Source organism: Panthera tigris, chromosome D1, assembly GCF_018350195.1.
Source record: "Panthera tigris isolate Pti1 chromosome D1, P.tigris_Pti1_mat1.1, whole genome shotgun sequence".
Taxonomy (NCBI): Eukaryota; Metazoa; Chordata; class Mammalia; order Carnivora; family Felidae; genus Panthera; species Panthera tigris.
The window spans coordinates 37,551,751-37,563,844 of NC_056669.1; positions in this window are offsets into that span (position 1 = coordinate 37,551,751).

The window sequence follows — 12,094 nt, forward strand, 5'->3', positions numbered from 1 at the left end:
CTAAACATTGTATTTCTAATCTTCTCTTACAGTGGGATGGACCGTGACTAAGTTCTGGCCAATCAGATAAGAGCTGAATTCAGGTGTGCAACTTCTGGACCAATATCATAAAATTAAGTGATGGACATACTTTCAATTCTTTTGGATATGATAGAATATGGATCATACGATAGTTACACTCTTATTTATTTATTTTTGTGGTAAAAAGTACATACACTTACTATCTTAACCACTCTTAAGTGTAGAGTAGCGGTAACTATATACAACTTATTGTTGTATATGAAAAAAATCTTTTCATCCTGCATAACTGAAATGCTATACCCATTGAACAGTAACTCTCTTTTTCCTTCCCTGCTACCCCTGGAAACCACCATTCTACTCTTTGTCTCTAAGAGTTTTATCACTTTGATTACCTTGTATAAGTGGACTCATATAGTATTATCTTTTTGTGACTGGCTTGTTTCGTTTAGCATAATATCCCAAAGGCTCATCCATATTGTAGCATGTGACAGAATTCCCTTTCTTTTTAATAATTTTCCATTGAATGTATTTACCACATTTTGTTTATCCATTCATCTTTTGATGGACATTTAGGTTGCTTCCACCTCTTGGCTATTGTAAAAAGTGCTGCTATGAACATATTGTACAAATAACACTTTGAGACCTTGCTTTAAATTCTTTTGCATATATACCCAGAAGTGGGATAGTGGATCATATGGTAGTTCTATTTTTAATTTTTTGGAGGAGCCTCAAATATCATTTTCCATAGCAGTTGCACCATTATGGCAGTGCACCAACAGTACACAGGATTCCAATTTCTCCATATCTTCATCAATACTTCCTTTTTTGGGGGAGTTTTTGATAGAAGCCATCCTAATGGGTGTCAAACAGTATTCCATTATGGTTTTGATTTGCATTTTTTCAATGATTAGTGAAGTTGAGCTTCTTTTCTTGTGCTTATTGGCCATTTGTTTATCATCTTTGCAGAAATGTCTATTCAAGTCCTATGCCCATTTTCTAATACAGTTATTTGATTTTTTTGGTGTTGAATTGTTAAGTGTTCTTTATGTATTATGGATATATGTCATTTATCATATATATATATATTTTAATTTTTTAATGTTTATTTATTTTTGACAGAGAGACAGAGCATGAGTGGGGGAGGGGCAGAGAGAAAGAGAGACACAGAATCCAAAGCAGGCTCCAGGCTCCGAGCTGTCAGCACAGATCTCCACGCGGGGCTCGAACTCAAAGGACCACGAGATCGTGACCTGAGCAGAAGTCAGATGCTCAGCCGACTGAGCCACCCAGGGGCCCCTATCTTATATATTGATTTGCAAATATTTTCTCCCATTTCATTAGTTGTCTCTGCACTTTATTGATTGTGTCCCCTGAAGCACAAATATTTTAGGTTTGACATCATCCCATTTTTATCTTTATTTATTTTATCTTTATTTATTTCTATTTATCTTTATTTATTTTGAGAGAGAGACTGCGTGTGAGCGGGGATGGAACAGAGAGGGAGGGAGACACAGAATCCAAATCAGACTCCAGGCTCTGAGCCATCAGCACAGAGCCTGACACAGGGCTTGAACTCACGAACCATGAGATCGTAACCTGAGCTGAAATAAAATGCTCAACCGACTGAGCCACCCAGGTCCCCCCACTTATCTATTTTCATTGTTGCCTGTGCTTTTGGTATCGTATCCAGGAAACTATTGCACTTACTTGACGCTGGCCTGAACTTATTCTCTGCCTTGCAGAAGTACCTGGAGTATATTGTGCATGTGCAAACTTTCTGCTCTTCAGAATGAAGGCATCTCAAGCTGTTCTAAGAGAGGGAAGTTTTTCTTTTATCTTTCTTTTCTTTTCTTTTTTTTTTTTTTTTATGTTTGTATGTAGGCTTCACACCCAGCATGGAGCCCAATGCAGGGCTTGAACTCACGACCCTGAGATCAAGACCTCAACTGAGATCAAGAGTTGAATGCTTAACCAACTAAGACACCAAGGTGCCCCTAGGAGGGAAGTTTATAGCAGTACAGGGCTATATCAAGAAGCAAGAAAAATCTCAAACAACCTAGAAAAAGAAAAACAAACAAAACCCAAAACCAGTAGAAGAAAGGAAACAAGAAAGATTAGAGGAGAAATAAATGAAATAGAAATTTAAAAAAATAATAGAACAGATCAATAAAACCAGGAGCTGGTTCTTTTAAAAGATCAACAAAAATGTTAAATCTTTAGCCAGACTCATCCAAAAAAACAGAGGACTCAAATAAAAATCAGAAATAAAAAAGGAGAAATAACAACTGATACCACAGAAATATAAAGAATTATAAGAAAATATTACGAACAATTACATGCCAACAAGTTGGACAACCTAGAAGAAATGGATAAATTGCTAGAAACATATAATCTTTGAAAACGGAATCAGGAAGAAATAGAAAACTTGAACAGACTGATTACCAGCAATGACATTGAATCAGTAATCAAAAAACTCCCAAAAGGGGTGGCTGGCTGGCTCAGTCAGCAGAGCATGTGACTCTTAATCTCAGGGTCATGAGTTTGAGCCCCATGTTTGGTGTGGAGCTTACCTAAAATTAAAAACTAAAAAAAAAAAAAAAAAAAAAAAAAAAAAAAAAAAAAAAAACCAGAAAAAAAAAAAAAAAACCCACCACCAACAACAGAAAAACTCCCAACAAATGAAAGTCCTGGACCAGATGGCTTCACAGCTGATGTCTTCCAAAAAATTAAATACTATTCTCCTCAAGCTATTCCAAAATACAGAAGAGGAAAGGAAACTTCCAAATTCATTCTATGAATCCAGTATTACCCTAATACCAAACCCAGACAAAAGCACTAAAAAAAAAAAAAAAAGGAAAGGAAAGAAAAAAAAAGAATAAGAGGAAAGAGAGAGAGACAAAGAGAGAACTACAGGCCAATATCTCTAATAAGCATGCATACAAAATCCTTAACAAATTATTGGCAAACTGAATCCAACAATACATTAAAAAGTCTTGATCTTGATCAAGTGGGATTTATTCCTGGGATGCAAGAGTGGTTCAATATTCACAAAAATCAACCAACATGATACATCACACCAATAAGAGAAAGAATAAAAACCATACAATTATTTTCATAGATACAGGAAAAGCATTTGACAAAGTACATTTATTCATGATAAAAACCCTCATTAAAGTAGGTTTTGAGAGAATATACCTCAACATAATAAAGTCCATATATGAAAACCCCACAGTGAACATCATACTCAATGGTAAAAAACTGAGAACCTTTCCTCCAAGATCAGGGACAAGACAAGGACGTTCACTTTCACCACTTAAAAATTATTTATTTATTTTATTTTTTAATGTAAACTCTATGTCCAACATGGGGCTTGAACTCACAACCCTGAAATCAAGAGTTGAGTGCTCTACCAACTGAGCCAGCCAGGCATTCCCACTCTTACCATCTCTTTCAACATAGTACTGAAAGTTCTAGCCACAGCAATCAGACAACAAAAATAAATAAAAGGCATTTAATATTGGTTAGGAAGAAGTAAAACTTTCCTATTTGCATATGATATGATACTATATACAGGAAACCCTAAAGAGTCCACCAAAAACTACTAGAACTGATAAATGAATTCAGTATGGTTGCAGGATACAAAATCAATATACAGACATCGGTTGCATTTCTATACACTAATAATGAAGTAGAAGGAAGAGAAATTAATCAATCCCATTTGCTCCACAAATAATAAAATACCTAGGAATAAACTTAACTAAGGAGGTGAAAGACCTATACTCTGAAAACTATAAAATAATGATGAAGCAATTGAAGATGTCACAAACGAATGGAAAGATATTCAATGTGTATGGATTGGAAGAACAAATATTATTAAATTGTTATACTATTGAAAGCAATCTACAGATTTAATGGAATCCCCATCAAAATAACAATCAGCTTTTTTTTTTTTTTTTCACAAAACTGCAACAAATAATCCTAAAATCTGTAGGGAACCATAATGACTCCCCAAAGCCAAAGCAATTTTGAAAAAGAAGAACAAAACTGGAAATATCACAATCCCAGATTTCAAGATACACTACAAAGCTATAGTAATCAAAACAGAATGGCACAGTCACAAAAATAGACACATAGATCAATGGAACAGAATAGAGAGCCCAGAAATAAACCCATGATTATATGGTTAATTTTCAACAAAGGAGGCAAGAATATGCAATGGGAAAAAGACAGTCTCTTCAACAAATAGTGTTGGGGAAACTGGACAGCTGCATGCAAAAGAATGAAACTGGACCCTTTTCTTATGCCATACCCCAAAATAAATTCAAAATGGGTTAAAGACCTAAATATGAGACCTGAAACCATAAAAATCCTAGAAGAGAACACAAGCAGTACTTTGTCTGGCATTAGCTGTAGCAACATTTTTTTAAGATATGTCTCCTCAGGGAAAAGAAATAAAAGTAAAAATAAACTATTGTGACTACATCAAAATAAAAAGCTTCTGCATATCAGAGGAAACCAACAAAACTAAAAAAAATAGCTTACTAAATGGAAGAATATATTTGCAAATGAAATATCCAATAAAGAGTATCCAAAATATATAAAGATATAAAACTCAAAACCCAAAAGACAGATAAACTAATTAAAAAATGGGCAGGGGACATGGACAGACATTTCTCTAAAGAGAACATCCAGATGGCCAATAGACACATGAAAAGATGCTCAACAAGACTCATTATCAGGGAAATGCAAATCTAAACCACAATGCGATATCACCTCACACCTAAAATAAAAAATACAAAAAACAATAAGTGTTGGCAAGGCTGGGGAGAAAAAGGACCCCTTGTGGACTGTTGGTGAAAATGCAAACTGGTGCACCCACTGTGGAAAACCGTATGGAGTTTCCTCAAAAAATTAAAAATAGAATTACCATATGATCCAAAAATTCTGCTCCTGGGTATTTACCCAAAGAATACAAAGACACTAATTTGTAAAGATATATGCACCCCTCTGTTTATTGCAGCATTATTTATAATAGCTAAATTATATATATACATATATGTATATATGTACATATATGTATATATACATATATGTACATATGCACATATACATACATATATGTGTGTATATATATATTCCATTATATATATATATAATGGAATGTTACTCAGCCATAAAGAGAATGAAATCTTGCCATTTGCAACAACTTGGACGGATCTAGAGAATATAATGCTAAGTGAAATAAGTCAGTCAGAGAAAGACAATACCATATGACTTCACTCATATGTGGAGTTTAAGAAACAAAACAAATGGGGGCGCCTGGGTGGCTCAGTTGGTTGAGCATTGAATTTCAGCTCAGGTCATGATCTTGCAGTTCATGAGTTCACGCCCTGCATCGGGCTCTGTGCTGACAGCTCAGAGCCTGGAGCCTGCTTCGGATTCTGTGTCTCCTCTCTGTTCCTCCCCTGCTCACACTCTGTCTCTCTCTGTCTCTCAAAAATAAATAAAGATTAAAAAAAATTTAAAAAAAGAAACAAAACAAATGAACAAAGGAAAAAAGGAGACAAATCACAACACAGACTTTCTTTTAAAGGTTTATTTGTTTATTTTGAGAGAGTGGAGGGAAGGGTAGCGAGAGAGGGAGAGAGAGGATCCCAAGCTGGCTCCGTGCTGTCAGCACAGAGTCCACCGCTGGGCTCCATCTGATGAACTGTGAGATTGTGACCTGAGCCAACATCAAGAGTCAAACGCTCAACCTACTAAGCTGCCCAGGCACCCCCAAAAACACAGATTCTTAACCATAAGAACTGATGGTTACCAAAGAAGAGGGTAGGAGGGAGGATGTATGAAATAAGTGAAAGAGATTAAGAGTATATTTACTATGATGAGCCCTGAGTATAGAATTGTCAAATATTGTACACATGAAACTAATATAACACTGTATGTTAACTATACTGGAATTAAAATAAGGAAGAAAGAAGGAAAGAAGGAAAGAAAGAAAGAAAGAAAGAAAGAAAGAAAGAAAGAAAGAAAGAAAGAAAAAGAATTTTGCATGCATATTATATTGCTGTAATGAATTTATGAAATATAGCTTTCTTGGGAAAATGCACAGATTACAGGGTGATTTATTCAGGTAGCATAATTTGCCAACATCATTTGTTTTCTGGAAATCTGGGAGAGGACCATTAAATATATGGTGGGTGAGTTCTAAAACTCCAAATTAAAACTAGACTTCCGGACTAAAGAGGAATTTAACTAAGAAGCTTATAGAAGTACACAATAGCAAAGGAAAGTTTATGGCCAATCCCTAATCAACATTTAACTGAAAGGATTGTCATGAGAATTGCATGAATTTTTCATGAGGAATCACAGCATAGTGTGATTAAGATGGGCATCAGAGTGAAGTAGCCCTAAACTCCAGTCCCATTCTGCTTCCTGTGACCTTGATATTTAAACTTCCAAGGCTTCAGAATTTTTTTCATCTATAAAATAGAGATAAAAATAATACCTTAACAATAAGATTGCTTAGAATTCATGCTGAACCACTTCACATAAAATATACAAACTTTGCAATTATTTAGTTCCATTTACAATGAATCCTTGACAAACGTTATGCTCTCATTTTCATATGTATTACATACACATACATTACAAACTCCACAGAAAGTGTAATTTTCACTTTAAACAGTCTTACACATTTTAAAGAAATTAAAAGGGAAAATATTCTTACATTTACCTAAATATTTCCCATTTGTTTTACATTTCTTTATTTTTGAGAGACAGAATGAGACAGTGTACGAGTAGGGGAGGGGCAGAGAGAGAAGGAGACACAGACTTGGAAGCAGGCTTCAGGCTCTGAGCAAGCTGTCAGCTCGGAGCCTGACAAGGGGCTTGAACCCATGAACCATGAGATCATGACCTAAGCTGAAGTCGGACACTCAACAAACTGAGCCACCCAGGCTCCCCAAATATTTTCCATTTTTCATCTTCCTGTTGAATGTCCAAATTACCTTTGGTATCATTTCTCTTTAGCCTGAAGAATTTTCTTTAGCAAATTTTGTATTTCTATTGGCAACACATTGTCTTAATTGTCCTTCATCTATTTTGTTTTTCTAAGTAAACTCTATGCCCAACATGGGGTTTGAACTCATAACTCGAGATCAAGAGTCACATGCTCTAACAACCGAGCCAGCCAGGCACTCCTGTACTTCACCTGAAAATGTGTACTTCACTATCATCATTGAAAGATGTTTTTGTGGAACCTAGATATATTCTGTTTTGACTTTTCTTCTTTAAGAACTTTAAAGATGTTTCTCTATGGTTTTCTATCATCCATAATATCTGCTAAGAAAACTGTGACTCTTAGAAATGTAGTCCCCCATATGTAATGTGTCATTTCTCTCTTGCTGCTTTGATGTGTTTCTCTTTATCTTTGGTTTTCAGCAGTTTAATTATGATGTGCCTAAGCATGGTTTTCTGTGTATTTATCCTGTTTTGTGTTTGCTGAGCACTCAAATCTGTAAATTTATGCTGTTAGATATATTTGGTAAGATTTGGCTATAATTTTTTTAAAAAATAGTTTTCTCTGCCTAATATTTTCTACTTCTTCTAAAACTCCAATTATTTGCGTATTAGATCTTTTGATATTGTCCCTCATGTCCCTTGGCCTCTGATAATATATATTTTTTATGATGATGTTTTAAAAATACTCTCTTTTTCATATTGGATAATTTCTATTGATTTGTCTTCAGGTCTCTGACATTTTTATCTGTTAAATCCACTTTGCCATTAGGCCCAGCCAGTAAATTTTTTTTTTCTTCTTCTCAGTATTGTACTTTTCCTAAAGTTTGTATTTGGATCTTTTTTATGTATATGATTCCCCTGCTGAGTTTTACTATCTTTTCATTGATTACAGCATATTTTCCTTTACCTTATTGAACATAGTTATATTAGTTGCTTTTGAGCCATTGCCTGATAATTCCAATACATGTGTCATCTGGAATTTAGCCTCTCTTTAATATCTTTTTCTTTAAGAATACATTCCATTTTCCTATTAGTTTTTATGCCTAGTAATTATTTTTATTTTTTTATTTTTATTTGAGAGAGAGTGCATGAGCAGGGGAAAGGGACGGGGGCGGGGAGAGAGAGAGAGAGAGAGAGAGAGAGAGAGAGAGAGAGAATCTCAACTAGGCTCTATGCTCAGCATGGAGCCCAAGTGGAGCTTGATCCCATAGCTCTGGGATCATGGCCTGAGGTGAAAATCAAGTCTGGCACTCAACAGACTGTGCCCCTTATGCCAAATAATTTTAAACTTTGTACTTGACATTATGAATGTTGTTTTGGTGTCTCTGGATTTGGTTTTATTTCTGTGTAAACTATAGATGCTTTTGTTTAGCAAGAAATTAACTTAGCTTAAAATTGAAAATTTTGACTTGTGTCAAAATTGACTTGTGTATAGTGGGTAACAGCTCAAATCTTGTTTCAGTTCTTTTATCTGGTAGAAGGATATTCTATTTTAAGTTAGTTTATAGTAGCTCTTTGCATTCTGCCTTTGTTATTCAAAATGAATTAGGGCTTAGCCAAGGATTGTCTCAGTTTATAAACAGAGTTTAAAGTTCTCTGGTTCTGTTTTTTGGATTTCCTCCCTCATTCTCTAGCTGCCCTGGGCTCCCTTCTCTTGGTTCCTCAGGCCAGAAAGATAGCAGGCTTTCTTGCTTTCTCTTTCTTTCTTCCTTCCTTTCTCCCTTCCTTTCTCTTTCTTTTTCTTTCTCTTTCTTTCTTTCTTTCTTTCTTTCTTTCTTTCTTTCTTTCTTTCTTTCTTTCTCCTTTCTCTTTTTTTCTTTCTAATATTTTTTTAATGTTTATTTATCTTTGAGAGAGAGAAACAGCACAAGCAGGAGAGGGGCAGAGAGGGAGGGAAACACAGAATCTGAAGCAGGCTCCAGGCTCCAAGCTGTCAGCACAGAGCCCAATGCAGGGCTGGAACTCATGAACCTCGAGATCATGACCTGAGCTAAAGTCAGTGTTCAACCGACTGAGCCACACAGACACCCCAAGATAGCAGGCTTTCTATGTGAATTTTTGCCACCTTGTACCACACCACAATTCTGGTTTGTCCATAGGTCAAAGCCACTCAAAATGGAAAAGCACTCTGTACCAGTCACTTCCTATGCATTTTGCTTCTGTGTACTTCTGTCCAGTCTCTTTACTCCTCAGGGTGTTGTTTTATTGTCTGGAGTTTCCAGCTGTTATCTGTGGAAAGGTCAATCTGTTAGAAGCTTACTTCTCTGTACTAGAAGTGGAACTCTCTAAACCAAAGGAATAAAAAGATTAAATATAAACAATTATAAGAATTATGCATGCTTGATCTCAGGATTATGCTTTTTTTTTTTTTTTTTGGCATGTGTGTTTTAAGAGAAGAATCCCTCTACTTGTCCATTCCTAACCCACCATTTTACTATCTCAAGAGAAGTTTATTTCCTTATTCTGATTCTGATTGTCTAATAAGCAGCCTTTGATAAGCTGACAGGCAACATGCCTATAGATCCAAATCAGTGCTACTCAAATACATGAACTATTTATTGACTGCCCATGAGATGAGAGTAGAATTGAGAATACCTGTTTAGAAACATTCATGCTTTTATGAAGTAATTTCGTATCTGTTAAATATAAGAAAAATAATTTGGCCTTGTATTTTGTGTGCCTTCGGCTTTTGCTCAAGTTTCATTTATCCAGTAATTAATTTTCTTATATTTTAAAAAGAGCATTAGTTGATGATGGCTTGGAAATTAAAAACAAAACATTGGTTCTTCTCAGAGATAACTTGAGAAACTCTGGCCTAGATTTCAAATAAGAAAATTACTTTTGGGAAGATCTCAAGTTAACCATTTAATAGGAGAGATTGAAAGAGGACTTCAACTACCTCCATTTTCACTTCAGTTTATACTTTTTAATTGGTCAAGTTCTTTCTAGCATATTCTTTGTTAAAAAAAAATGCTTATGTATTTATTTTGAGAGAGAGAATGAGCAAGAGTGGGAGACGGGCAGAGAGAGAAAGACAATCCCAAGCAGGCCTCACATTGTCAGCACAAGTCACCAACTGTGAGATCAACCCCGAGCCGAAATCGAGTCAGATGCTTAACCAACTGAGCCACCCAGGAGCTACCTAGGTGTGCCCCTGCCCCACCCCCACTTCCAGCTTGTTTGTTACTCAGGCAAAAGACCCCATGGGCAAAGCATTCCCTGATGAGAACCAAAACTACTCTCTCAGGCAGTAAGGACTGCTTTGAACCAGCGAGACTCTGCCCATGATTGACTCAAAGATAATGATTTAACCTTTACTGCCCACCTGCACGTACCCATCCTTTGTCTCACACTTTCCTTATATAAACCTGGAAGTATTTTCAACATTTTGGAGATACTCAAGAGGATATCCTGCTGTCTCCCCAGTGTTGGCCTCACTGAAATAAATTCCTTTCTTGTTTCACCACCAGTCATCTCTCTGCCTTTGGATTTTGTCCACAGGGAGTGGCTGAACTTGGTGTTTGGGACCCCTGGAGCCAGGTGCTCTTGTGCCCTTGTGCCCCAGCTACAAGATGAACCTACACTATAGTTTAATTGTAGCAGTAGTTCCCGAAGACCTGGGATAGGCTAACATGTTCTTTTAAAAGATAAGGAAACTGGGGTGCAGAAAGTCCTAATCAAGGCAGCTTCTCTTGGCTATATGACATAGCAGCCAACATGTCAGAAAAAGAATTAAGCACTAATTTAACTTTCAGCTGAGATTCAAGTATTTTTTGCTTGTTGTTCACTCAGAAATTACTGCTTTAATATTTAGAAGCAGTTAAGTTCAGAGGAAGCACAGATGATAATAGCAAGATCCATTTACTGAGATCCTACTGTGCAACCAACTCTATGTAGGTAAAAACGAGTGATTATGTGGAGTTTTGTATTCCCATTTTAGAGATGAGCAAACAGTATTGGAGAAGCAACCTAATCAATATCATAGGGCAAGTAGGTGCCAGAATCACGATTCCAATTCAGATTTGTCTGGTTACAAAGTCTCTATGCTAACATTATTGTTCTTTATTAATCACCAGATAGACTCATATGCAAATTATGACATCATCAGGCAGCTGGTTTTAACTGCTTTATTAATACAACAAACTGGGTAATAGAGAGTGCGTGGGTCTCCCATTCAAGGATTCATCGGCATTCACCAAATTTAGATTAGAAAACCTACGTCAAAGTATCATGTGACAATGAGTCAGCATTTTGGAAGGCAGGTAGAAACAGGGAATCAGTAACTAAATTCTTTTATGAAACACTGTAGATGTTTATGCTTGTTAAGTGTTTGTGACTGCTTATTCTCTTTGACTATTAAAGGAGTACAGTTGAAGACCTCTTTACAAATTATATAAATATAAATTATCAGCTGCCGTCCTATCCTTGCCAAGCTAGAGAATGGAAGAGAAAGGCAAAGTCGTTTGTGCTTAAACCCATTTTATTTTAGTAAGTGTGCTGAACACAAGGTTAGGTTGTTCTTTGGGGGAGTGTACTTGCACGTTAATATTCCACTGGGGCTATACTTTAAGATTTTCTTAAAAAACATCAGTTGTCACTATGAATTAAACCTAGTTTGGGGCACCTGGGTGTCTCAGTTGGTTGAGCATCCAGCTTCGGCTAAGGCCTTGATCTCCCGGTTCGTGAGTCTGAGCCTTGAATGGGGCTCTCTGTTGTTATCGCAGACCCTGCTTCAGATCTTCTGTCCCCTCTCTCTCTGCCCCTCCTTCCTGGATCATGGTATCTCACAAGTAAACAAATATTAAAAAATCAAACAAGCAAGTCAGTTTAAGTGAACAGAATTCTCTTCATCCTAGCAAGGACTTTTCTTTTTAATTATTCACTGTTATTTTACAGAAATAGTCTTTGCATCATTTTATATGTCACACATGAGGTAACTGGGATTCAGTCTCAATCAGAAAAATTCCTTTATGCTTTCCTTTTTTTGTCCTTCCTGTGTCTTCCGTAACAGAAAATTACAGCAGAACATTTCCCCTTCACCCAGTTCCTA